The sequence below is a fragment of the Argentina silus genome (assembly GCF_951799395.1).
Source record: "Argentina silus genome assembly, chromosome: Y".
NCBI lineage: Eukaryota > Metazoa > Chordata > Actinopteri > Argentiniformes > Argentinidae > Argentina > Argentina silus.
In genome coordinates, this window is record NC_139654.1 from 41197712 (window position 1) to 41221826 (window position 24115).

At 43.2% G+C, this 24115-nt stretch overlaps 1 pseudogene across 1 annotated transcript in view; it reads left to right on the forward strand.

Moving 5' to 3' along the window:
* The first annotated feature begins 7339 nt into the window (after positions 1 to 7339).
* Positions 7340 to 24115, forward strand: part of LOC310824127 (cytochrome P450 3A27-like) — a 31853-nt pseudogene continuing 15077 nt past the window's right edge. The window contains exon 1 of the transcript in view: positions 7340 to 7352. The product of the transcript in view is annotated as a cytochrome P450 3A27-like (transcript). The remainder of the gene's footprint in view (positions 7353 to 24115) is intronic.

Consider the following 24115-nt stretch of genomic DNA (forward strand, 5'->3'; position numbering starts at 1 on the left):
GACTCTTCCTCCTCCTCCTCCTCCGATTTGACACCCTCAAATGGATTGGACCCTGTGGGCGGGGCTTGCAGACCCGGGGAGGAAGTGACTTCTTTTTCTAGGGGACACAAAGATGTTGGTGGAATCTATGTTCTTTCAGTCAGGTTTCAGGTTCACAACTTTAAAAAAATGTCAAATTTAAAAATCAAAATGAGAAGTGAATGAATTAACTCAAATGCAGTATTCTCTCTTTGCGCTAAAACACATTTCATTCATGTCAACGTACTGATTGTCTTGTCTTTGTTGACCTTCCAGGAGAGAGGTCCCTCATGCACCATCTTCCTCTTGGTGAGATCCACATTCTACAGGAGAATGTGAATGTGAAGACAGGTCTAACCGTCTCTGGTAGTCCTCTCGTCTCTGTAAGGATAGGAACGCGCACACACACACACACACACACACACACACACACACACACATTTATGAGCACTAAACAATCACACATGTTGTCCTGTGGTAAATTATTAATCATTATATTACGAACCAAAACAATGAACATACCACATAAGTAATGACAGGTGCTTGCTAATATGCGTTCTGACCAACTTGCGCAGCTCAGTGGCATTCTAAACCACCTGTTCCATCATTTTAAGTATTTAAATCGCACTCCTGGTTGTCTGATCACAAATATCATCCGATTACCAGTATCAAGTCCGAATTTACAGAAACAAGTAATATGAGATCGGCACACCCCTCATCAGCATGTGACCACCAATGTTGGGTCTAATCAATGGCGTCTATTCACACGGTCCTTCTTACCTGTTTGTTCTCTGCCTCTTTGACGGCCTGGTTGACATAGTTGAGTATCTTCCTGCAGCAGTCTCCTGTCCTCTTCACCTTGTCCCTCTCCTCCATCTCCTCTAGGGGTCAAAAACAACAACCAAACGTCAACCGGTCATCCATCATCAACTCACCATCTCATTGTTAATGTGGGCCGATAAGTGCACTACACCAGAAAGTGAACAAGAGTTTTGAGCTGGAGGGGGTGGGTTGGGGGGTGTTAGGTAAAGGGGGCGGGGGTGCAAAAAAGAGAGGTGAAAGACAAAGCAGTTTTAAAAAGACAAGGTTTAAAAAGTGTGCAGGTGAGGCTAAAAACACGTAGGCTTGATACTATAAACCCAGACATTAAATATTAGTGAGGGGTGCTCAGTGGCGTAGCACACTAACGCGCATACCATATCATCGCAAGGTCCCTGGTTCGATTCCGGCCATCGACATATCCTGCATGTCATCCCTCCTCTCTCTCACCCATCCTTCCTGTCAATCTCTACTATCTCTATCCCAATAAAGCAGAAATGCCCTAAAACATATATTAAAAAAATATTTGTGAGAGAAGACATGAGAAGAAGGCCCTAAACAAGTGAGCAACCATGTTACTGCCGGGGGTGAAACAAGCAGAACAGTGTAACACATTTTAAATGGCTTTTTCAAGCTGTATTGCGTTGAAATATTTAAGAGATTTGTCAAGCTAGGCTTATTCAAAATGCCAAATGAGACAAGGTATTTGCAGTACGAAACGGCTCTATTGATGCTAATTTGTAACTGCGTGTGTGTGCGCGCACACGTACATGCCTGCGAGTGTGCGTGTGTGTGCATGTTTCAACGCATATGTGTTATTATGTGCATCCATGTGTGTGTTCAGTGCTGAACCATGCCTTCATCTTGGGCAGGAAGTTGATGGGGACTCGTTTGGGTTCAAGGCTGCGAGGCTCCTTGACCTTCACCCCCAGGTGCTTCACATAGGTCAGGATCACATACTGCATGGTGGTGCTGAGACACAACATGTTACACAACCAGTTAACCAGTAGCTAGTTAGCATACGGTACGGCTTGTTAACAGCAACTTGGGCATATTATTAGTTATACAGTATATCAATCAATGATATACCCTATTCCCAAAATAGCCTACCCTACCTTCTGTCTTGACCATCTCAAGTCTCCAAACATGCACTCACTCACACACTCACACACACACACATGTACACACACGCACACACGCCATCTGTCCTAGCACACTGTCTCTTAGCCTGCATGACGATGCTGTAACCATATGGGTTATGGTCTATCATCATACCTACGATGACTCCACTCTATTATTCTGTAACTTCATAAATCTCTCCATTGGGCATACCAGTTCTAATCCATCTAATCTAACCCACATACGCACAGTACAGTATCCGCAACTGCTGCTTGAAAGTTAATTAACTTACTCTGTCATTAGCTTGGTCGTCCTGGCCTAGTTGGACTTTCTGCTTCTTTTTATTCCTCTTGGGAAGCTGAAATGTGAGATCAAATGAAACATAATATCTATCAATAGTCCCAGGTGAGAAAACATCAAGTCATTGAATTGTTAGAAATTATATCGGTGTGCTGCACAGAAGTTCAAACCGAGCATCAGAATGGGGAAGAAAGGTGATTTAAGTGACTTTGAACGTGGCATGGTTGTTGGTGCCAGACGGGCTGGTCTGAGTATTTCAGAAACTGCTGATCCACTGGGATTTTCACGCACAACCATCTCTAGGGTTTACAGAGAATGGTCCGAAAAAAAGAGAAAATATCCAGTGAGCGGCAGTTCTCTGGGCAAAAATGCCTTGTTGATGCCCGAGGTCAGAGGAGAATGGCCAGACTGGTTCGAGATGATAGAAAGGCAACAGTAACTGAACTAACCACTCATTACAACCAAGGTATGCAGAAGACCATCTCTGAATGCACAACACTTCGAACCTTGAAGCAGATGGGCTACAGCAGAAGACCACACCGGGTGCCACTCCTGTCAGCTAAGAACAAGAAACTGAGGCGACAATCCGGACAGGCTCAGAAGAAGATTGGAATAGAAGATTGGAAAAACGTTGCCAGGTCTGATGAGTCTCGATTTCTGCTGCAACATTCAGATGGTACGCTCAGAATTTGGCGTAAACAACATGAAAGCATGGATCCATCCTGCCTTGTATCAACGGTTCAGACTGGTGGTGGTGGTGTAATGGTGTGGGGGATATTGTCTTGGCACACTTTGGGTCCCTTAGTAACAATTGAGCATTGTTTAAACGCCACAGCCTAGCTGAGTATTGTTGCTGACCATTGTCTCCCGGCAAAAGTTGAGTTCCAGTTTAAAATATAAAATTCACAAACCAGAACTCATAGCCCAGTACAGGGCTCCGGTACCAACCCTCTAGTAACAGGTTTGGACCATAGGGGTCCGGGGTAGGTTGGTGGTGGTGGTTAGATTAACTCCGCTGTTAACAGCCTAAAAATCCCATAGTTTCCCCAAATCTTCCTTCACTCCCTTCCAAATGCACTGAAAAGTCACCCCTATAAAACCGTGCATCGAAGCAAATGACCTCTATGGTTGACGGCTGCTCTAACCTTAATGAGTCCCCGCAGGGCTTCAGCCTTGCCCCTGACAGGCAAAATCCAGAAAAACTACTAAAATTATTTTCTTTTGGTATTGATTGAAGAATCCTGAATTCTAGACGATCCTGAACTCCCAATGATCCGGAACTCCAATTGATCCTGAAATCCAAATGATTCTGAAATCCTGTGTCCAATATTATCGGTGAAACTGATGAGAGCTCCTGTAACAATACTATATCCAAGGGGGTTCCTCTTAAAACAATAATACTTAGAAAACAACAAAACTGTAATAATTGTTCCTTCGTGTGAAAACCTATGATAAATGCTCCTCAGAGTGAAAACCTGTGATAATAGTTCCTTGGTATTACCTAAAGCCACAGCCCCAACAGCTAAGGGTTAAGCCCCGTGCTGAAAGAGAAGCTGTGGAGTTCTCAAATTTTGGTCTATTCCCTAAACTGAATTCCAAATACTTATCAAGAAAACTCGTCTCCAAAAGTTGTTCAGCGGTGGCAATCCGTAAGTCAGAATATAATCAGAGTATGAGCTCCGGGCTTGGTCTCCAACACACTCAATCCTGCTCCAATGCCTCAAGTATTACGCTCTGCAGCGGGGGTGCGCGCGCCCAGCGAAATGCCCCAAGAAGCATGTTTTATACCCCGGCTAAGGTACCTCCCTGTCTGGGACATTGCGTCGATGCCTGAATCACTGGGCCTAAGCCTGAATCATTGGGTCTATGTCTGGACATTGTCTATATCTGGATATTGCGGGTCTAGGTCTGCTTGCACAGTACATATCTATGTTTTGCATGCAGAACTTCTCTATCTGTTGTACATCTATGCCTTGGTTACAGTGCATCTATTACACTATTACACATCTTATTACACACTTCACATAGTTTGATTCTCTGGTTGGTACACAGCAGGCCTGCAATGTTTTCCTTTCCAGAAGTCAAAAGATAAGAAGGTGGGGGCTGCTGTAGCTCCAAATGTAGCAACCCTGTGGTGAGGCCGTTATCCCTTCCCCCAACCAGTATGGCTTCCAGGCTCCATTATCAACGCACTTTCCTATCGTATAACATAGTATACTATAACATAGTATACATAGTATAGTAATTAATCATGTTAAAAGCCTTAAAACCAGCAAATCACTATATTTCTTATATTAATAATATCACACTTCACACAGCATATTTCTACTTGATTTTGGACGCCATGGCACTGTCCAGCTGGGGACTTTCCATCACCTGACCTGACCTTTAGACGGGTCTCACTTCCCATTTTCTCTCCTACAGCCGTTGCCCTTTGTACACATGACACCAACTTTCCAAAGATATATTGCCTTGTCTCAGCAATCAACTCTGAGCAAGAATACACAGTTAAATATGGTTAATTCTAGCACTTTCTTTGTTAGTGGGCCCACTTTATACACAAGGCCTAAGCAGCTATAGTGACTCTGGGTCACACTTGCATTCTAATTCCTCTTATTTAGTTATGCAATTACACATATTGAAAACTACTCATTATTTGCAGGTTAAGTATATAGTTATATAGTTGCTCTACTTCTAAATCATTATACTTTCTTTAAGCAATTCTTGGATACATATTTATTATTGGCCAACTTTCAACTATCATTCCACTTAGTCCAGGAGGATAGAGTCGAGGAAGGGATCCATCCCTTCTTCCAGGTCCGGCATTTCAACAGTTGGCAGGAGAAACTCATAGATGTCAGAGAGATCGATATCAAAAGACTGCTTCTTCACAAGGGGGGGTCTGCATCATATCCTCCTCTAAGGTACCAATAACAGTAACCTCTCTCTCGGGAACGGGGATCTGCAGGGCAGCCTGAACTCCAGCCACAAATGCCGCAACTGTTTCCTCCACGACCGGTGTTGGTCTAACCAATCAATTTCTGCGAGGGGGAGAGAGGTTAGGAGAGAGAGGATAGAGGAGAGAGGCAAGTAAGTGGGTACTAGGGGGTCCAGCTGCAGCCGGTGTATCCCCAGTCCAATCGTTCTGGACGGGTGAACTTTGACGGGAGGTTACTTCATCCAACACCACCCAGCCGGGTGGCAGTTCTACACTCTCCATTTCCTCCCCCACTGCGGGGTGGTAAACAAGATGTCTGATCAAATCCTCTGGTGTGCCCAAAGAGGCTGGTGAACCTGGTGTGGGTGATGGTATATCCGCCTTCCTTTCCTGAGCCCTGTGGCTTTTATGTGGCCCTCCAATAGGTCTAAAACCCATACGTCTATCCATTCTACGCATTCTACTCATACGTTTCTCTAACCTTTGCCCACTGGGCCTAGCCCCTGGCCTATACTCAGAAACATCAGATTCAGAGTCAGTTGACTCGGTGTCAGTATCCGTGGTAGAGGTCAGTTCACTAGGCAGTCGTGACCTCCCAGCTATACGGGGTCTCAACTCTCGTCCAATGCTTACCGGCTTAGTCTCTATGGCCTTGCTTTCAGCTGAGTCTGGCTCCACCTCCTGGGTGTGTACGGGTAATGTCTCTTCCTCAATGGATCCCTCCTGCTTACAAAGTCCCACTGGTGCCCCGGCTCCTATCTCAAATGGCTTTGGTATAACACGGTAGGTGTTCTCGGCTCCCCCATCCGTAGGCATTTCCTCCGGGATACATTCCCACAGCACATACTCTGATTTCTCACTACTGCTTGAGTGTGGTGCTGAGGCCGGGTAAAGGCCATACTAGGCTCGCCCTCGGCGACACCATGTCCATCCCTTTATGACCACAGTGTACCCATCTTCTGAGGGCTACTTCCAGCAGAATAATGCGCCATGTCACGAAGCTCAAATCATCTCAAACTGGTTTCTTGAACATGACAATGAGTTCACTGTACTCCAATGGCCTCCAGTCACCAGATTTCAATCGAATAGAGCACCTTTGGGATGTGGTGGAACGGGAGATTCGTATCATAGATGTGCAGCCGACAAATCTGCAGCAACTGCGTGATGCTATCATGTCAATATGGACCAAAATCTCTGAGGAATGTTTCCAGCACCTTGTTGAATCTATGCCACAAAGAATTAAGGCAGTTCTGAAGGCAAAAGGGGGTCCAACCCGGTACTAGCAAGATGTACCTAATAAAGTGGCCGGTGAGTGTATATATATCTTTAAAAATGGATGAGGGTGGAGGATTAGACTGAGGATTTAACCCGTTAGACGGAGGGCTGGACCGGGACTCCTGTATAGGGTCTAATACCGGGAGACATAAGGCATATATGTTGGTGATGTTAACCATTGAATGTTATTGCTGAATTGAAAACACTGACTCACCAAGGGAAATATTTCCAAGGTTACAGCAGCTTGGAATAGGAACTGTGGAAGGGTGATTCGGAGATTGTGGGTTCGTGGAAGGCTGGTATGTCTTTGAAAACTGAACAACGCCATAGATAACTTTGTTCTGCTAGCAGAACTATGCTACTCCACACTCAAGTTCACTCGAGGCTTGTCAAAGTAACCCTTGTCTTTTATATTCGCAATAATGGAAATAAGCAATTCTAAGCAGATCTTTCAAAGGAAAATTACTTTTAAAGCATTTCTTCACACGTGGCAGGAATCTTCAGCGCATAGTACATACAGGTCTGATCAGTACGAGCTAACACGGAAAAGACAGAGCGCTATGATTTTTCCTTGATCCAAAGAAGCGTAGGGCGGATCTACACTTCTGATTGGTTAACTCACAACAAGACTAGGGTTCTCATTGGTTGATTGAATAGTTTCTCAATTATGCAAAAAGTAATGAAATATTGTGAAATAATAATGATGTCATCCACAAATCACCTTTCCAAGTTCATGAAATACCATTTCCAGTTTTTAACCATGAATATATCCCATATCAACTTATCTTTTATACATTTCCTGTGCACAGGTTAAGCGGTTTAGAATGTGTACGCGGTATAGGATTTCATTTATTCTATTTTTTATGCTCAATGAGTAAAAATGGTATGAAAAAGAGAGAAGGTTATGTTTGTATGGGTTAGAAGGTTAGTTAGAATGTTGTATGGTTGGGTAGTTCAGTGGAGTGTGTAGAGGTTGGTTAACCGGATGAGATCTTACAAAAAGCTTAATAGTTTTAAAAGTTTAATAGATATCAGAAAGCTTTGGTTGGTTGGTTGGATGCATGGATAAATGAAAGCGGATGGATAAATGAGAGAGGGGACATATAGATAGATCAATACAATTAAGAAGTTAATCAGTATGGATTATACTGAGTGAAGCAGTAGTGACTGGTGAAAGGAAAAAAAGGATGATGTTAGGTTAGAGAGACTTACGGTTGGAAAGATAGAAGGTTAGATATATAGTATGTTAGAAGATCATAGATAGATAAATAGATTGAGCTTGGGGTAGTTCAGTGGAGTCGGTAGAGGATGGTTGAGTGGTTGAGAGTGGTAGAGTTGGTTGGTTAAGTGGTTGCGAGTGGTTTCAGCGGGGTAGAATTTCTAGCCAAGAGCTAGTGCATTGTTGTGTAATAATTCTAAGAATATTTACATTTACATTGATGGCATTTAGCAGACGCCAAATCGACTTAAAACAAATACATTTGTCTAAGTAAGTGAATCATCTCTCCATCAGCCATCAAAAGAAAAAGTAATCTATGGTAGGACCAGGGGCTATTGGCAGTTACGATGCTAGAAGAAGGAAGAATTACTTATTTTCTTTTTTCTTTTTTTACAGGAGAGAAACTTGTAAAGGGGGTAGTGGGGATGAAGAGGTCTTTAGGAGGGACAGTTCAGATGCAGCCTGAAGAGATGGGTCTTGTGGTGGAAGTCTAGGATTTACCACTCTGTACTTCAGCTCTTCGGAGGTAAGTATCAAGAAACAAGTCCTGAGTAGCCACAATATCTGAGTCCGGTATTTATTGCTTGCAAACAAGAGACAAGAGCGTAACAGCAGCCCAGTGTAGATCCGGGGGCCTGTTCAGCACGAGTCTGAAGATGCGATTATCAAGGTTGTCTTTTATACAGTTTAAACATAATGGTAGGCGCCGCCAAGGCTATCGGCTGATGGGCCTGTGCTTACGCAGGGAGGGGTCGAGAGAGCAAAAACAATGGGGAGACTGTCTCACTGATCAATCGGCGTTCAACATTTCACAACTATCGGCAAGATATATCTGTTCTCCCATTACTGCGCTCCCTCACCACTCACTCCGAAATCACCGCTGTTCATATGGTAAATTATACAGTGCTTCTCAGAACAATGGCTATAGAACTTTAGAGGCGTGGCAAGAGAAAATGTAATCACAGTATTTACACAAGTTGTATCAGTCATATGAAAGTGTATAACCTGAAAACAGTTCTATCAATGTATTTTCCATAACAGTCTTCAATCTACGGCGGAAGATTGGTAGTGACTCTGCAGTCATGACAGCAGTGGGAAGCTCATTCCACCAGCGGGGTGCCAGGACAGTGAAAAGCCGTGACTGAGTAGCACGGCTGCTGCATCCACGTAGAGGCGGCGGTGTCAGGCGGCCAGCCGAGGTGGAAGAGCGGAGTGATTGGGCAGGGGTTTGGGGGCTAACCATTGCTTGCAAATAGAGAGGGGCTGTTCTGCTTGCCACCCGGTAGGTGAGCATCAGGGTCTTGAATCTGATGCAAGCTGCTACTGAGAGCCAATGAAGGATGCGAAGGAGGGGAGTGACATGGGAGAATTTGGGGAGATTGAACACCAGACGGGTGGCAGCATTCTGGATGAGCTGCAAAGGCCTAATGGTGGAGGCGGGGAGACCGGCCAAGAATGTGTTGCAGTAGTCGAGCCGAGAAATCACAAGTGTTTGGGCCAAAAGTTATGCTGCTTCTCTGGTGAGGAATGGATGTATCCTTCTGATGTTGTAGAGGAAGAATCTACAGGAGCGTGCTGTTGCTGTGATGTTCGCCACACAGGATAAGTGGTTGTCAAGGATCACCCCAAGGTTCTTGGCTGTATGGGAGGAGGTCACATTAGAGTCTTGTTAAGGTTGAGCTTGAGGTGGTGGGCTGACATCCAAGCAGAAATGTCTGCGAGACACGCAGAGACATGTGTTGCCACCTGTGGGTCAGAAGGGGGGAAAGAGAGAAAGAGTTGAGTGTCATCTGCTTAGCAGTGGCAGGAGAAACCATGTGAGGAAATTACCGAGCCAAGAGATTTGGAATAGAGGGAGGACAGTAAGGGCCCAAGGACAAAGCCCTGGAGGACCCCAGTGGTGAGGGCTCGTAGAGAGGACAGTGATTCTCTCCACGTCACCTGGTAAGAGCGATTGGCTAGGTAGGCTGCAAACCAGGAGAGGGCAGAGCTGATGCCTAATTCTGAGAGGGTGGAGAGAAGGATCGGGTGGTTTACTGTGTCGGATGAAGCAGACAGGTCCAGAAGAATGAGAACAGAAGAGAGGAAGGAAGCTCAAGAAGGGTGGAGGGCCTCCGTGACAGCAAGGAGAGCAGTCTCAGTAGTAGCCTTAAAATACCCAGTGGTGAGCGTCAAGGAGGTTGTTCTGAAGGAGGTAGTGATACAGTCGGTTAGAGGCAGCACGTTCAAGGGTTTTAGATAAGAAGGAGAGAAGGGATACCGGTCTGTAGTTATGGACAGCAGACGGGTCAAGAGTTGGTTTCTTGAGAAGAGGTTTGACTCTGGCTGTCTTGAAGGCCCCTGGGACAGATCCTGTGGATAGAGAAGAATTGATTAAGGTGGTAAGGAACAGAAGGAAGTCTTTGGAGATGGATTGGAGAAAGGGGGAGGGGATAGGATCAAGGGGGCAGGTGGTTGCCCGCTTGGATGTGACCAGTTTTAGAATATCTTCAGGGGAAAGGGGGGGAAAAGCTGAAAAACCAGAGACTGCGTGTAGCGCAGTGGGTTTGGGAGGAGAGGTAGCAGTGTTGGTGAGAGGTAGAGAGAAAGGGCTGCTAATGTCATCAACCTTCTTTTCAAAGTAGGTGACAAAGTCATCCGCAGACAGGGAGGAGGGGGAGGAGGTGGTTTGAGGAGTGAGGAAAATGTGGAGAACAGTTTCCTTGGGTCAGAGGCAGAAGATTGAATTTTGGAATGGTAGTAAGAAGCTTTAGCAGCTGATGCAGATGAGGTGTCGTTGAGGAGGAGAGAGATAAAGTTCTAGGTCATCAGGGAGGCCAGTTTTTCTCCATTTCCTCTCAGCTGCCCGGAGCCTTATTCTACAAGCTTGCAGGGTTTCAGACAGCCAAGGAGCGCGTGGAGAGGATCGTGCCGGCCTTGAGGTCTGTGGACAGAGAGATTCGAAGGATGAGGAAAGAGTGGACATGAGGGTGGAGGAGGCTGCATCAGTGGATAGAAGGATTCAACAGAGGGTAGGGAAGATAAGACAGAGGAAGAGAGAGCGGTGAGTGAGAGGGTACGCAGGTTGCGACGAGAGGATACAGTGTGGGTAGAAACTGACTGAGAGGAGGAGGATTTGAGAGGAACGGAGAAGGATACAAAATGATGATCAGAAACCAAAAGGGGGGTAACAGTAAGGTTGGAGGTATGGGAGGATCTGGTGAAGACAAGGTCAAGCTGACTGCCTGCCTTATGAGTCGGAGGACAGTGGGACAGGGCGAAGAAGAGTAAGGTCAAGTACTCCAGACGAGTGAAGCTTCTCTGACTGGATGTTGAAGTCACCCAGTAGTGTGAGCGGTGTGCCGTCCTCAGGGAAGAAGCCGAGAAGGACATCCATCTCATCTAAGAAGTGGCCAAGCTGACCTGGTGGACGATAAATAACGACAATGTGAAGTTTGACAGGGGAGGTGACAGAAACAGCATGGAATACAAAGGTGGATATGTACAGGTGTGACAGGGGAAGGACATTATGTGACCACTTTGGTGAGATGAGGAGTCCTGTTCCTCCCCCTCAACCAGAGAGTCGAGGGGAATGAGAAAACAAGGAGGCATCAGACAGGGCTGCAGGTTTCCTGTTGTTTTTATTCAAGAGTTCTGACAGTTCCATAGCAGTTGTAGAAACAATGGTGGCTCTCAGAATGTTGGCCGAAATCAACATTTCATCATGTTAACTGGATGAGAGTTTTTGGAGTTACAAAAAGCTTAATAGTTCAAAAAGTTTAATAGGTATCAGAAAGCTTTTATCAGGGTTGATGAATATGTTTTCGGTAGTTGAAAGAAAGTGAGATAGGTTGGTTGGTTGATTGGAAGGATGAATAGATAGATGAAAGAGAATGAATAGATGAGAGAGAGTATAGGTAAATCTAACAATTAAGAGGGTAATCAGTATGGGGTGTGCAATGATTATTTTGCCAGTTAGAAGCAATGATAGCATTGTTAGCTGCTAGGTGGCTAAGTAACCCGTTGACAGTGTCTAAGGGCGTTGCTAAGAGTTACCTTTAGCTTGAACTAGCTACCTTGCTAGCCACCTCCATGCATTTTAGCTAAAGAGATGTGTGTATGTGTGTGTGTTGTGAGTAGCAGACAGACATCTCTGTGGTGAATACCGTCCTGCGTATGGGACCGGATGGGCAGCTGTCCTCCACTGCGGGGGCTGACTCTTTCTCCACACCCGCTCAGCAGCAGTACACTGATCCTGAGCCACAGGGTCAGAACTGCTGAGGTCAAACTTAACACTTAAGCCTTTACCATATTATCACGCCTTTAACATATTATATACAAGTTCCAGAAGAAACATTGTTTCTCTTTAACAGAGCAATATCCAAGACTGCGTAAAGAGGGAGAAAAATATCTTTCTTAAAGATCAGATTTTAGTAAATAGATATTATTGCACACAATTGGGCTTTAAGAATCTCAAAGACAGAATCAAACATTTCACTCTCTATAGTAGTGATTTTGGTGTCTAGTGTCAGAGGAACATATTTCATCCCCACATTAAGTAAACACAAATAAACTAATTCATATGTAATGTCCTCCAACTTTCCATCAAGAATAAAGACACACTGTGTACTGTGTACCAGTATAGTAACACTACTACTAGAATATATAGACTTGCAATGGAATTTGGCCTTGGAGGGCTTCAGGTCCTAGGCCCCCCATTCCCTAGCATCTGATTTCATGTCTCTGCATTGTGTACTGGTTATGGCATGGTACCACTAGGTGAAAGGTCGAGAGGCACATAGAATATTGTACAATTCCAACAGTCCCCTCTTTGATTATTTTAAACAAAGTATAATAATCAAGAATTACCAAAATGAATAATAAAAACATGAAAAAATATAAAAGTAACAACAGGAAATATAAAAGAACCACTTTCCTCATCTTACTAGTGAGTGAGATCTGCTTGTCCTATTTTACACATACAATATGTTGAGTTGACACCATGAGCATCATGGACAGGACTGAGTGAGCGCTGCAAAACATGTTTGTCTACTGATGCTGTATCTTGAACCGTCATCTGCGTTTAACTCACTCACCGCCAAAGAATTCCGGTACACTCACCACCTGGAGTGCCAAGTGTTTTATGTGGTATTCACCTAGCAATAATACTTGGATTGGCTACAAAATGAAGTCGCCCTTGGTGCTCTAGAATGTTGACAATTTGGCGCAAACAACGCTTAGGTTGTGGGTTATATTTCTGCTGGGACCATACATACTGAAAAAATATGCACTCACTGCAATGTAAGTCGCTTTGGATAAAAGCGGTAGCTAAATTGCATATATTATTATATATTAGTCTCATTTCCCAATATTTCTCGTGATTACGTAGTACCATTAGCCAATTTATCCATCTCCTCTGCCAAAGTCCTGATATCAGTCAGGGCATAGTAAACACCTACAGGAGCTACAACAGAGAGAAGAAAATGTTGAATACCTGTAGTGTGAGACAGTTTGAATATTACATCAGTCTTAAGTAAACGTCTAGTGTACTGTCCTCCTTCAAGTGTATCTAACCAAAATTAGACAGCCACAAACAGAAAATAAATTAGACAGCCCAAAAATTAGACAGACACGCAAACACAAAATAAATATAACATTGAGTGCTAAAAACAACGCATTAAATGCAGAGCAGAATAATTAGTGCTATTGACAATTGTCGTTGCTAGGATTGCGTCTTTCTTGTGCCATTTCCCTAGATTCACATGACCGTACCTGTTTTCAATTAGTGGCATTTTGGTTAATAAAATGGAGAGCACGCTCCGAAGTTAGCTCTGGCTTCAGTCTCCGTTATTAAAACCCAACACCTATCACAGAGTTAGAGTAGTAACATAGAGTAGGCCATTAGAACACAAATAAATAAATGTTGTTCAATATGCTTCAGCTGGGTAGTTGAGACCTAGTGACTTTGGAGTCTGCTATTGATGTCTGTCAACATGAAATCTGTCAAGAAATCTGCCCTATTTCACTCTATGAGAAATCCCATAGGAATGATTTTCGTCCTGTGGAGAGATAGAAATAGAAATGTAGTAAAGTGTCTTATTGGTCAATAATGGTCTGTAATGAGAGTTGGTGTCATTACAGATTCACACAAAACAAACTCAAGCAGTAGTCAGTCACCATTTCAAGTTATATTTAATAGACTAGGACAGTTCAGATTAAAATACATGTTCATCTGGGTTTAAAGATGAGAACATAAAACCTCTTTTGATAGAGAGGGACTTCAAAAATGTAATTGGATATAGGGCCATCACAGATTTTGTCCACAGCCACTCCCATGGCAGTCATTAAAAAACAATTTAAAAAAACATTGCTAATTATGTGAAACACCAAATTTCCTGATTCATGGCTCATTCTGAGAATTGGAATCATATACCAGCTATATACTAACTATGTATAACTTTGGTTTGTAGTCTCACTGAGGTCCAGCTCTCCACCAAGGGCACTGCAGAGGGACACAGCACGCCTCACCGCCCCCCTCTCACCTCCCACAGGGACCAGGTACAGGAGCTGCAGGAGGAGGGCTTTGCTGGAGCTGAGGGGAGACAGAGGAGGGAGCGTACATTGTACAATGAGAAATCCTCCTCCCTCCTCCTCATCAGAGATCAGTGTGTCTGTCCTTACCCCAGACGGACTGTGTCTAAGTGGGATGAGCTCTGTGCTGTGTCCCTCTGCTCCTATGCTGACAGGTCCACAAAGGAGGAGCAGGAAAAATCCAGCCTGTGCTGCAAAGCCCTGAGCTGCTCTGCTGCTGCCCCCTGCTGGATGTGTGAGGCAGTGCAGCAGTGGAGGAACCTCAGCAGCAGCCTCCTGTCAACACTGCAGCAAGGGATACAGGGTCAGCTGTACCTGGTGGAAGACCTCGTTGATGAAGATGATGTTGTCCCGCCAGCCGGACAGCGTGCTGCTGTTGGAGTGGCTCTTCTCTGGCTCGGCAGGCCCGTTGGGCTCCCCCTACTCTCCAGTCCTTCTCCTTCCCCTGGAGAATTGCACAACTTTTTTTTATAGATTGGTGTTACAAATTCTTTAGCTGAGTAGTTTTACTGAGTTAATACCTATGTCTGATCTAAATTTCATGTGAATGGCTGCAATGGAAATATGTTGAATTAAACATTTGTTGATGTGTTGAATACTTATTTTCCCGCACTGTATATACACACTCACTGAGCACGTTATTAGGAACACTATACTATACTCGGTAGGGCCTCCCTTTGCTCGGAAAACAGCCTCAATTCTTTGTGGCATTGATTCCACAAGATGTTTATAACATTTCTTTGACATTCTGGTCCATGATGACATGATTGCATCACGCGATTGCTGTAGATTTTTCAGGTGCACTTCCAAGCTGTGAATCTCCCGTTCTACCACATCCCAAAGGTGTTCTATTTGATTCAGATCTGGTGGCTGGGAAGGCCACTGAAGAACACAGAACTCATTGTTATGTTTCTGAAACCAGTTTGAGACGACTTTTGCTTTGCGACATGGTGCATTATCATGCTGGAAGTAGCCATTAGAAGATGGGTAAATTGTGGCCATGAAGGCATGCACATGGTCAGCAACAATACTCAAATAGGCTGCGGCATTCAAGCAATATGATTGATTGGTATTAACAGGCCCAGAGTGCCAAATAAACATTCCCCACACCATTACACCACCTCCACCATGAGAATGTGTACAGGTGTTCCTAATAAAGTGTTTGTTGAGTGTATATAATATATATATATATATATATTTGTATTTATTATACTACAGCATGTATTATACTTCATCACTTTCATATTTATTTGTGTCTCTGTGTGTGGTTTACATATGTATGTATATATAGTGTGTGATTTTCTCGAATTGTAGGACATCAGCACTTATTACCGTCTACCTTTTTCTAAAATGTTTGTTAATATATCACAACACTTACGCATGGCCACTTTATTATGGGGGTTTTACGTCCTGTTATCTCTAATTGTCTTATCACTATGCGTATTACTAATTTATTACATGTCCCCAGCATTTTCTTTTTATCTTAAAATTGTTATTATCTATTTATATAGGCAGGCCTATATTTGCACTTTCGCCCACGTAGCACTTCATCTCCTAAAGACCATTTGGGAAGACGTGATATGTGCACCCTAAGATCTAAGTGTCATTTCGATGAGGTCTGTAGCAGAGGCCATAAAGCACAGCAAACAAATAATCATGTGTTTAAATATCCTTGTCGTTTTGAAAAATGACCATTGTCACCTGCACAGGAATGCCATGCGGCCAACATTGAAGAAATGTGCTTCTCGAATCTATCATTAACGACTGTTTCCACACGCTTTTTTCATTGCATTGCCATATTATCAGTTGGTCATTGATGCGTCACGAATAACGACAATGCGTCGAAAATTAAAGAAATGTAAACATGAATTATGTTATTACTGTCTAAGCATCGAAAAGCTGTATGCGTAAAGGCGTCTCACAGTGGCTTGCCTGAAACAAAAACAAAGGAATTTGTAGCGCCCCTTTGCTGGTCTGGGCAATTAATAGGGGTGGCTAACCTTAATTCTTTAAATAAAATGTTATCTCTAACTATTATTGTATTTTTACTTTGTCTGTTCACATTAACACAGTCCCACCAATTACATGTCTTTTGTTATTTTATTCAAATCAGTCTTCTTTCACTGATATTAAATCCCCAAAATAGATTGCATGAAATGAAATACAGTAACACTTAACGTGCACACACAAATATCCAAATGTAAATGGTAAACACTGTAAACCTCAATGAAAAGAAATAAAACCTATTCTAAAGCCGGCAATGATAACTATGATAACTATACCAAAGTCCAGTGCGTTGCAGGCCTGGCGCGTGTAGCTTGCGTGCGTTGTAGCTCACCTAAAATGGCGGCTCCTTCACTCTCACGAGCTAGACGACAAAAACCAAACTCCCAGTTCCTTAAGCCGGCAGCCTCGCGAAGCTCCTCTCTCGGCAACCGGGGTAGTTTTCTCAAACGGCAGGAATCTTTTGTGCCACTGTCTCTCCCGGTGGCTATCGACGTTTTGAACTCCCGTGTTGGTCGAACACACAGCCCATAAGCCTCCGAAGAAAAACTAGCTCTCTCACTGTAGGCTAGGCTAAGCCAGGTGGTTGACCGTCGGAACGGTTACTCCTCTGCAGAGAAATTGTTCCAAAACAGGTCATACGCCGAACGTAATAACTTATAAGATGCACGGGTTGTGCACTCGCATTATTACCTTGTTCTAAACACAGAAATAAGTGGGCTACCTATTTCCACAATATTAACCAGCACAGCAGCATATTCCATGCGTTCTCTTCGTTCGCCATCCCGAATCTAACTTCTCCTTCTCATCCACCTGACACCTGACCTTCATCTCACTTTTTCATTGGCTCATGAAAATAAACAAAATGCACAAACTTTACATTTGAATCTTTTCTGACAGAAATCAAAAATAAATTCCTTTACAATATTGCCAGCATTGTGAACACAGTATTTAAGAAAACAAAATACATTTTACATCAGGTAAATAATTCAATACATGAACTTAACCCATGAAACTCTATTCAATATCAAACATAGTAATAGTTTTACCCTTTTTAAGTCCTATGTATTCTATTAATGAACTTATTCTATTTATACTATTTATTAGTTCCTATTTATTAATCAAAGAACTTTTAATAGTTAGGCCTAATTTTCCATAGGGCTACAAATTGGAGACACATGTGCTTACAGGGGCGTCGAACCGGCGGCTCCCCTTGATGGAGCAAAGTTGTTACATTGACAAAGACAAGCTCCGCGCTCATGGGCAATTTGTAGGGGGCAACTGTGCTGCGAGTATCTAAGCAGTCGTATTGACTGGATGAAATGCAGTCATTATCCTTGTCGTTTTGAAAAATGACCATTGTCACCTGCACAGGAATGCCATGCGGCCACCATTGAAGAAATGTGCTTCTCGAATCTATCATTAACGACTGTTTCCACACGCTTTTTTCATTGCATTGCCGTATAATCAATTGGTCATTGATGCGTCACGAATAACGACAATGCGTCGAAAATTAAAGAAATGTAAACATGAATTATGTCATTACTGTCTAAGCATCGCAAAGCTGTATGCGTAAAGGCGTCTGACGTCACAGTGGCTTGCCTGAAACAAAGGAATTGGAGAAACATGTGCTTACAGGGGCGTCGAAGCGGCGGCTGTTACGGTTGTTACATTGACAAAGACAAGCTCCGCGCTCATGGGCAATTCATATGGGGCAACTGTGCTGCGAGTATCTAAGCAGTCGTATTGACTGGATAAAATGCAATGTTTCAAACAGATCTGATGAATTCACCTGCTTTGAAAAAGTGTGCGTCAGGGAGTGCTTTTGACACGAAGCAAAAATCTACAGTCAAGCGTCCTTCAGCAGACAGCCTTGTGTTCTTTAGTCATGAGACTTGTCAAAACGGCAGAAAAAAATGGTCACAAACGAAATATTGTTTCTACACTTAAAATGAACAAAGAAAAAATGAGCTAGCCTGATATAACTCATGTTCATGACGATGCAAATGTAAAGAGATTTCGAACTGTTCTGTTGCACACGTTGTGACTCATTTTATTTTTCTACAAGAATCATTTACCATGACGGGAATCGAACCCGGGCCGCCCTGCGTTAAAAGGCAGATTCCTATCCGCTAGACCAAGACGTGATATGTGCACCCTAAGATATCGAAGTGTCACTTCGATGAGGTCTGTAGCCGAGGCCATAGAGCATACCAAACAAATAATCAGGTGTTTAAATATCCTTGTCGTTTTGAAAAATGACCATTGTCACCTGCACAGGAATGCCATGCGGCCACCATTGAAGAAATGTGCTTCTCAAATCTGTCATTATAGTAAATTTAAAGACAAATACCAGCCTTAGTAATCCCACACCTAGGGGAAAAGGTCACAAGGACACCAGATGGTCCTGGAACATCTCAGAGGGGTGAGATCACTTAGGTGGGGGCTGACTAGGGGGTATGGATGCTTTGAAGTAGAGTGGTATACAGCTGTGTAAACATCATCAGGTGATCTGGGGACAGGATGGATGGGTGATAAACACAGTTGTAAACAGCCAAGACAAAAGGGCTTTAGAAAACAGCCTAGGTCAATTGATCTCTACAGTAGACTGATCGGCGCCAAGCCAAAGGGGGCGTAGCCCCGGCATGACGAAATGTAGTTCTTGAATATTATTGGTGTATGTAAACAGGAAGTAGACGTTTGTTGAATGAAGGGTGTTGACCTATGTGAAGTCTATAAAAAGACAGGTAACGGAAGTGAAAAGTGTGTTCAACTTTGCAAACCTGACCCGGCTTTGTTCTCTGTGAATAAAGTCTCTGAATGAATCAACAGCTCTGGTTAACGGTATGTTATTTCAAAATACCATGATTTAAATTCCACTACATATTTGGCGTCACGAACAGGATGGATAAATAAGGCTCGCATCGTGAACTATCGTTGAGAAGGGGACCGGACAATTTATACAAATTTAATGAGCTCAAAAACAAAGTAAGCAGAATTCGTGCTTTTAGTATAGAAAATTTGTATAGATCGCCCTGGACCTTTGGCCTCCGCGGTGGAACACGTACATGAGTCTTACCCATAAAGACATAGACACATAGACATAATTATACCAATATAGACACATACTCATTCATACATTGTCATACATACAACCACATTCTCAAACACATATACATACATGCAAGTACATAAGTTGTTGGTTATATCTATATTTGATTCCCAAGGTGTAAGACACCAATTGTGATTAGGATATCTCAAGTTGAGTCCAAAGTGGTTGCCTAACATATTTCTTTAATTATACAGTAGAATCCTAGATAACCAATAATACAATATTGTTCTCTTTTGAAAAATTACAGAAAAGAGTGAAAAGTAAGACATTTTACAATAACCCTAAAAAATAATTACTGCAAAAGGAAAAATGGAGAAAGGGATTACCCTGGTAACTCCAGTAGAAATATTAGAGAATAAAAACCCTCTTTTAAATAACCAAATAAAAGAGCTGTCAGAAAAATGGGAAAAACTAACCAGTAAGAATTACTGTGGCCAAAAGAAGGGACATTTGATGTTGCAGTGGGTAAGGAAATGGGAACACTGATAAGAAACCCCAAAACTCGAGTAAAGTCAAGAAAGAGAGAAATAGATATGTTAAAATTGTTCAAAACAGAAGGAGAAGCAATGTTAAAAGAAGAGAAGGGAAGTGAAGTGAGAAGGGGATCTAGAAGCCCCATAGAGCTGGATTGTTATGCAAAATTAGAAAAAGGTGTGTGGAGGTCAGAGTCAAGGCAAGAGAAGAGGACTAAACCATTGGAAGCCGGAGTAAGAGAGAAATATTAGGAGAAGACATGAGGAAAGATCCAGGAATACTGAACGAGAGTTGAGGAATAGGGAAAAGATAGGTCACCCAGATAGATATCATTGCCCCATCCTGATAAAAGGAAATCAAGGACACTATGTGCCCTGGGGTATGCAGGATGTGCAGGGAATAGTTAGCGGATTACTTAACATACATGATGGAGCAGGTAAAGGGATTAGAAGCCTTGAGGAAGAGACTGCAGGGAAACTGCTGGCGGTGGGAGACCTCATAGCCCTGTTGGCCAAGGTACTGGGGGAGGCAAAGATGGAAGACGTTCTCATAAGCTGTGGACTGAAAGAAGCAAAGGACAATACCAGAGCCGATGGGATGTCATTTGACCAGACCAGAAATGAGAGGTGGACAACCCTGAGAGAAGAATATCCACAAAGGATGGATATTAAGACCCTGAAGGGAGACCCACTGGGAGAGACTGAGGATCCTGCCACATACCTGCACCAGCAACCAAAGAAGTGGAAACTAGAGACTGAAGTAGACCCAGAGGGAGACCCACTGATGACAACTCTGTTCAGAACCGCAGTGGTAGATGCCATGTCCCCTCCGGTGAAAAGCAGGTTAGAGGATGTGGTGGGACTCACGTCCAAAACACACAAGGATGAGTCAAGGCTAAAGGAGCAAGAAAAGGGGGACCAGAGAAGGTTAACACAGCTCCAGCTGGGGGAACTCACAAAACGAAAACAAGGCGTAATGGGCGCCGAAACCAAGAAACCAGTTCCATACAGAGCCATACCAGAACCACTTCCAGTGCTGAGACCTCAGGGACAAGAGCAACCCACCGTACTTGTAGTTCAGGTGCATACGCAGCAGCCCCAGCAGTTTAAGCCAGGGAAGGGCAGAAAGAGACCCCAAGGACGGTTCCAAAGAACAAACCCAAAAGGTCCATCTGACATGTGCTGGACATTTCCAAAGGGATTGTACTAATCCGAAATCGAGGGAGAATAGTAAACAGGGCTATAGTCAGCAACAGCAGAGGCCTCCACAAGGACCGGCCAATCCATATAGGGGACTAAATTATGGTTACTAGCTTCCAGTATTAACCACAGAAGCTGATCAAGAACCAATGCTGTAGGTTCAAATAGAAGATAGGAGATAGAGCCACAACCCTGCCCATACTGATCTCTGACCGGACTCCGGTGAATCTCTTGGGGAGGGATGCAATATGCATGCTGGGGATGAAAATATGGTGTTCCCCAGAAGGTGTATATGTAGATAATATGGTAATAAAGATACAAGAAATACCAATAACTGCAAGCGCAAATGTTTACTGGTTAAGGGAAATAAATTATGAAATAGAGCAAAATTGGTTAAGATGGAGAAAATGTATTGAAGCCCAATTGCCAGATGCAAGGAGACCACGATTTGACTTAAATTGCAACTCCTGCCAAGAACAAATCTGGCAGGAGCAAACCAAAAATCTGGTTGTCCCATTAATGTCACAATATATTATAGGGGAAAACAGGGAGCAGCTATACAAATAGATGAATTAGAATTCGTACAAAAGTGGTATAATAGACCTAATGCTGCTCATCATGGGTCATAAATGGTAAATAAAGGGTATAGAGCAAGAGTCTTGGGACCAATGATGAGAACCACATTAAAAAGTATTTGGAAAGAAACAAGTAACCCATTGGTAAAACATTTTGCGGATAAGGAATTCATAAAAATAATATATACCACAGGAAGTAGCCATATTGGTTGAACAACAGGTTCAGATGAAAGAAAAGTCAGATAATCAATTAAATAGAACCAATAACGCAACTAGAGGATATGATACGCATGCATCGGATTGCAGGGCCATTTGAGCAATCCATGTGGCTCTGAAGGGGGGCAAAGGTGGACTCTACAGGATTGTGGAGATCATATGAGGGTACTATAGTAGCGCCTACTGGGCTACTGGGGATTTTTGATCACTGGTGCGCATGGTTTTGACCATTGCGCAAGGGGGGAAGTTGTGAGAAAGATAAAAATCCAAGGGTATTGGGCACCCTATGTACAGGCAATGGTAGAAAATGCATTTAAACTTATAGGTTAATTTATTAAAAACATTTAAATTACAAATTTGGTAATGGAATATGGAGACATGATAAAAAAGGTAATTGGGAAGAGATACATGCTTGTTGATATAGATAGATTCAGAAGATGGGCAGAAGCAGGGAACAGGGGTTAAATTTCTAACAAGAGAAGAAATACCCAGATTTGGAATAACTAATGAGATTAGCTCAGATAATGGTGCAGTATTTATTCAGAAAACTGTGAAACAAGTCATACAGCAGTTAAGAATAATGCAAAGATTGGGTTGTGTCTACCATTCACAATCACAAGGAATGGTAGAATGAATAAATGGTACCCTCAAAACAAAGCTGAATAAGATATGTGCCAGCGCAAAGCTTAATTGTGTAAATGGCTTGCCACTTGTATTAATGAACTATCGCATGCAGACTAACAGAAACACGAATTTAACACCGCATGAAATGCTTACGGGTCGACCCATGCCATTGCCATGCAACAATAAGAGGACCTTACAAAGGACCACCGCTTGAACAACGCCAGATAGAATTGATACAATATATGAATTGATTAACTGAGATACACAAAGTTATATGTTCACAGGAAAAAGACAAGCAGCTGGAGCCGGAGACACCCCTGCCCAATCCGAGAACTCCAGGAGACCAGGTGTACATCAAAGTCTTCAGAAGGAAGTGGAACGAGCCAAGGAGAGAGGGACTGTAGTGAGAGCCACCCCCACTGCAATACAAGATCGAGGGAGCCTAACCTGGTACCACTAGAACCACAGCACCAGGGTCCCGAGGCAAGAACTCAGGCAAACCAGAGAAGAAGACAAAGGAATGGGTGAGATTGTACAGGAGCACAGAAGGAATGAGGGCACAGACTTTGGGAAATTAGACTGGTTTGACAACATCCTAGGTTCATGGGGAGGAATGTTGGCGAAAATGGGAATAATGGTTGTGATAGTGATTGTAGTGTTAGGACTGTTATTTTGTTGTATAATGCCTGTTTTGAGATCCTTTTTTATACAGAGCACAATTAAGCAGATGAGTGTAACCAGAGGGATAGCTCCAATGGCACTCAACAGAATGGGAGGCCAACTAGACCTATATCCTGTTCTCGACTGGGGAGGCAGCAGTGAGTCTTCTGCCCCCTCATCCGATGATTACGAGATCGTCTACACTCCCAGCCAGGACTAGCCAGCGCTAACAGCTACACCTACATGGGAGAAGCATTGCTACAATCCTCAAGAAAGACGAAACCCTGGCCATACAAGGACTATATTCCCTTTGGGAATATTGACAATTTGAATGGACATTGACGTGTTTTAAAGTCTTATGTGTGACAATTATTGTGTGTAGTACTGATAGAATGACCATGTTGAATGTATGCATAGAGACACAATGGGATGGCTATGGATCAGAGACAGGGGATGGTCCCCTGTGTTGGACATAAAGTCCCATTATAGGTTGATGTGTTGTGTGTTGTTTTATTTTTATTAACAATTTGTGTAATCATTTATATGTAGTTTAGTTGTTGCTCATGGGGACGGGTGCTCGTTTGCAGACCTGTAAAGTGGTTGCTCAATGATTGGATATGGTGAGAACCGTGGGGGAATTTTCCCTAATGAAAGAATGGGTTTTTCGCCCCCACCTGTAAAGGAGGCGTGTCCCCAGGAGCTAATAGAATGTCATGCTGTTGATGTCATACAGGTTATGTTTACTTCTGTGAGTCGCCTATGTATGTTGTCTTGAAATCACTTATATGTTTTATTGCTGTGTCATTGATGTGGGACTATTAAGTCCCAAAGGGGGGAATATATAGTAAATATAAAGACAAATACTAGCCTTAGTAATCCCACACCTAGGGGAAAAGGTCACAAGGACACCAGATGGTCCTGGAACATCTCAGAGGGGTGAGATCACTTAGGTGGGGGCTGACTAGGGGGTATGGATGCTTTGAAGTAGAGTGG